The sequence below is a fragment of the Rosa rugosa genome, chromosome 2, assembly GCF_958449725.1.
Source record: "Rosa rugosa chromosome 2, drRosRugo1.1, whole genome shotgun sequence".
Taxonomy (NCBI): Eukaryota; Viridiplantae; Streptophyta; class Magnoliopsida; order Rosales; family Rosaceae; genus Rosa; species Rosa rugosa.
The window spans coordinates 40,577,971-40,583,080 of NC_084821.1; the positions used below are offsets into that span (position 1 = coordinate 40,577,971).

Below are 5,110 nucleotides of genomic sequence, written 5' to 3' on the forward strand. Positions count from 1 at the left end.
AAGCATCATAACAAATAACATAGCTTTCCTATTATGTTGCTACACAGGAATATACCTGACGACACTTCGTTTCATCCTGCCACTATGAGGGTGCGTCCATTAGAAAGTACGAAACCCATGTTATCCAATAACTTCTTTATCTACTAAAAAAAGTTAATATCAAGATAACAATAACTAACACTTATATACTATATATATTATGTTATTAGGAAACCATTGCAAATTTTTTGTTTCTTTGAAAAGAAGGGTTTTTTTTTTTTTTTTTAATAGAGGATTAGGTGATATTATTCTCTTGATAGCGGTCTTCGCGCAATACGCCAACTCTTTCAAATAGAAAGAGGACCATTACACCCGAAATCTCACCACATGTCCCTCCATTCTTTTATTTATTGAAAATAGAAAGAGAAAATACAAGTCAAGAGAGGCGAACATTGACCAAAACCCCTCCCTGAAAAGTGAGACAAAAAACAACTCTAAAATAAGAAAAACACTACTAAATGAAACAAGCATAGTAGCATGGGCTAGAATATGATATGTGGGTGGACCGGTGGACGCAAATTTAGAGAAGACCCAAATGTAAAACACCAACCACAAGGAGCAGACCATCACCACTTTCTAGTTCCAAGTTCCAACACTAGTCTCCTTGGCCCTTTTCACCATTCTGCTTCTTATTTCTCTTCCCATGACCCTTACCGGCCGATCAACTTTTCCAATGGAAAGAACAATATATCCCACAGCCAATCCAATTACCATTCCACATCCATAACCCATCCATACTATTTTCCAATCAAATCCATTCATATCACCATCTTGCTGAAACGATGGTGGTTGAGGTGGTTAACGTGCTTCCTCGTTGATACATGTCTTAGACAGTGGATATCCGCACAAGCCCAAATTTCCACGAGGTATTGGTCCAACCAACTGGTTTCCTGAAAGGTTTAACTTCGCAAGCGACGTCAAATCAGCTAGTTGCCTTGGAATCTCACCAGAAAGCATGTTTGAGGAGATGTCGAGCCATTCCAGATTCAGTAGCTTGACTAAGGTGGTTGGAATTGGACTGTAAGCGTGTTATTAGAGAAGTCAAGCCCCTTCAATGATTTGAGCTCGCGGATCACCCCGGGAATGTCTCCTCTGAACACATTGTTTGAAAAATCAATGGTTGTGAACATGGTTTATATTTTGACCAGCTCAAGATACAAGCCTTTCATTACCACTGTGACTGTGTCTTGGTAATAGGACTCTCCCATGTACTTCAGCTCATCATCTTGCAAATTCATAGCCACCAATTTCTGAAAGTACTTTGTTGGAAAAGGGACACCAAACTGATTGAGGGAGAGGTCAATGATTCGCAGTTTTTAGAAGGGGAATCTTGTTTCTGGACTGCCAATTGGACCACACAGTCTGTTAGATCTCAAGATGAGAACTTGTAACTCCGGAAGAGACTCCAACCAATTCTGGAAAGTATCGTTTAGCTTGTTGTCTCCCAAGTCTAGAACTTCCATCTTTCTGCAATTGATTAGAGACTGGCAGAGTCCCTTCCAACTGATTTCAATGAAGGTCAAGATTCCTCAAGATGTTTCCCTTCGGGAATGTTGAAGGGATCCTGCCACGAAATTTATTCATATGCAAGTCCAAAACTGAGAGTTCTTGACTAAAATTCCCTAGGCCTGGGCATAGTCAGGCCGGGTCAGTTATCAGGCCCAAACCGAGTTCAAACCGAAAAAATCGGAAAGTCTATTTGTGAAACCGAACACCAGATTTTTAATAGGTTGGGCCAAATTTTCGGTTGCACCGAATTTCTGAATCGGGGTGGATCGGTTTCAGTTCCTTGACTTCCTTAACTTCCTTCCATCATCTGCAAAAAAAAATCCACAAGAAGATCAGCCTCAGATGTTGTACACAAGCGGAAGAAACAATACTCAGTTCTAAACCATAAGCAGAAACAATTTCGAGAGTTCTAAACCCAGAACTTGAACATATTTCCTTCCAAACCACAGTTACAAACAACAGTTCCAAACCAATATCAAATTCCATAATCATTCAAGAGATGTGCAGAGAGATCGACTCATTTTTAAACCCAGTATCTATACTCAGTTCTATACCCAGTATCTATACTTCTTTGATTAGTTTTCTCGCTAGAAAAGTAACAAAATGAAAATATATGTGGCAAGCAATAGAATTCTAATATTCATATTCATTAATATTATTACTAAACACTAGTAGAAAGAGTACCGAGAAGGGGGCATAATGCCTAGACTTCTCCAAATACAACAAAAAACCAAAATAAAATTGATAACTCATACATCTCTAATAGTCTTGGTATAGCTTCACTTGAGGATTAAAATTTACTCACACTGCCTCTAGATTTTGCACCAGTCCAAGTGTGGAAGGGAAGCTGCCAGTTAAATTATTTCTATCAAAAATCCTGCACATACAAAAGAACTCAAATCAGATGAAATTGATGAATCTTCTTAGACAGTTAGGAATTGGAATTCTCCAAATGAAAACAACAGAAATATTGGCTTCAATTCCTCAGTTTTCATGTCAATGACTTTTTATTTAGTAACAAATGCCGTTTGAAACTGAAATGTGCACTAAGGACTAAGTCAAGACAAATAGATATGCATTGCATATAAACATGAACTCATACATTTCCTGTTCTATTCTGCAGATTGTATAGATCTTTCCCATATTTCAAGCTCCTCTAGAAAATGAACGCTTTAACGTACAACACTTACAAATGTACCCGAAACATGTTATGATGCTATAGGTATGATGTCAAGCAAAATTGTGTGCTACACATAGTACCAAAAAAATCGTATTCAGAATTATGGAAAGCATTGATGAAAATTTTAAATGTAGTACGTATATATGTGTAGTGAAGACCTATATTATAATGCTATAGGTGATTGACTTACCAAATCAACTTTCTGTGGGCTATCTATGGAGAATAATATTCACAGACCTACATCTCTCAAGCGGCGCAACAAAAGTAATGATATCATACAACATCATTCAATCAGCCATAAACATATCAAGCAGCTTTGCCTAGATCTTGAATTATATGACTAATAGGATAAATCCAAAAGTTATGTGAACAAAGAAAAGGGGTAAGAGGTGAACTTAAAACGAAATGTGCATAGAATATTAAAAGGCAACGCACAACAAATTTATAAGATATACAAATGGTGTACCCAACAGGAACTTCAAGACTGTCCAAAGCTAGCTTTGCCTAGATAAAGCAGTAAGAAATATAGAAGTTAAATATCAGCTATGGAAGCAAACTTAACACCAGAATAAGAAGGAAAATATATATATATCAAGCAGAATAAAGTAAAGAGAGGCAATCCACATGAAGACTAGAGCTGAATCTGAAGGAAATTTCTTTTATTGATAGGAAATCTCAGTCAGATTATTGGAACTACCAATAGCACCAACAACATCAGATAAGCAACAAAAACAAACTCGATCATACTATTAAAGGACTAGAAAATATAAATTGCACTGCTGAGGTCTCAGAACTGTACAGAAACCTCAGTGAAAGGCAGACAGTAACTTAACCAGACCGGTCCATCATTGAAATCAACATTGGGTGTTTGTCAGGGATAGACAAATTTTCACTATCCTGAAATCCAAGCCAATTACAATCCACGATATAAAAACCTGTAGGTAGTTCTTAAACTGAAAGTAATTAATCAGAAAAACACCTAACGGTTTAAAATTACAGCCTACTTGGGAGAAGTCTAAACAGTACCTGTTCTAAAGCAAGATCCATAATCATAAGGGTATCATTGTTGGGGTTCTCTTTCTCCAAGAGATGTCATCTATTTTGAGAGAGAAAGAGAGAGAGGCAACAGATCAGAAAATAGCAAAACCAAAATAGACAATTGTCTGTAACGGTAGAATCAACTCAACTCATTCGAGTGAAATACTGCAAATGCATGTGCGATTTGTATCAAGCCTAATTTCAGTAATTTGCCACCAAACAAAATGAAAAATGTGCCCTTTTTTTCATGTGTGAACATATTAACAGAAAATAATAATTTGGCACTGATGTCTTCAATAAAAACTAAAGATTGGACAAAACAAGAGAACCAGAAACTGATTGCCAGAATGAAAAGAGCAATGCCTCAAAACTTTTTTGATTGCATCAGAATACTTGCATCTACAAAACCAAATTGACAAAAACCCCTTCAAAAGTATAAACACCCATCGAAAGACCCTGTTGATGAAACCAGAATTTGAACCTGGGGTGGGCTATAACATCAACAATCACATAAGAGCAACCACGTACAGCAAGCAATCTCAACTTACCCAGAACTTAAAATAAACTATCATTTAATTTTGTCAAAGACATAACTCAGTGGCAACCAAGAAAATAGTTCAGAAATCAGAAATGTTGAAGTTGATTACAGCTATATCCTGAATAAATACCAAACGGAAAAGGAAGAAGAACATACTTGCAGTGAAGAGTGAAGCGCCCAAAATCTACTTGATTGAATTAAGACGATTAGCAGCAATAAATGTGTTAGTTCAGGGTAGTCATCAACTTACACCCCAAAGTAGCCCGCACACAAGGGCCATGCCTTGTCGAATCCAATGCAAGACATCTCCCAATTGATCCTACACAACAAACACAAAGCAAAACTCAAATTTCGAACCAAAACAATCTAAGACGTTATATTTAATTTAGCGGCGAATTTGAAAGGAGACAAGTGGGCACCGGCGTTCTGGTGCTGCTGCGGCTGCTGGTACTGACAGTTGGCTTTCGCTTCTTTCATGCTTCCACTTCAACCTTCACGAGGCTCTGACTGTTGGCAAACTGCGAGAGAGACGATTGGAGAAAAGAAGAATTATGAGCGGCATTGTGGTTGATATAGTAGATCAATACTCAAACGATGAAGAAAATAGGCAAAATTTTGACAATAACCATTTTTTCTTATCATGAAAACATCCAACGGTTGATTTTGATAAAGTCTATTTCTTCTACATTGTTGCTCAAGAAATGTATACTTTACAATACAACCAATAAACAAGTTAGACCACATTAGTAGACATATAAGGATTTTGTGCAATCCAAATAATTAAAACTGAAAATCGATAAATTTGA

At 37.0% G+C, this 5,110-nt stretch overlaps 1 long non-coding RNA gene across 5 annotated transcripts; it reads right to left on the minus strand.

The window, feature by feature from the left end:
• Positions 1-359: 359 nt before the first annotated feature.
• Positions 360-4,864, minus strand: LOC133728011 (uncharacterized). 5 transcript variants are annotated; one of them, XR_009855506.1, is made up of 5 exons: positions 4,724-4,864; positions 4,461-4,623; positions 3,755-3,824; positions 2,354-3,625; positions 360-1,855 (listed from the first exon to the last, which is right to left on the minus strand). It is a non-coding gene; the product is annotated as an uncharacterized LOC133728011 (long non-coding RNA). The 5 variants fall into 5 exon arrangements; XR_009855503.1 differs by having other exon boundaries at positions 2,354-3,824; XR_009855504.1 differs by having other exon boundaries at positions 3,755-4,623.
• Positions 4,865-5,110: the final 246 nt, after the last annotated feature.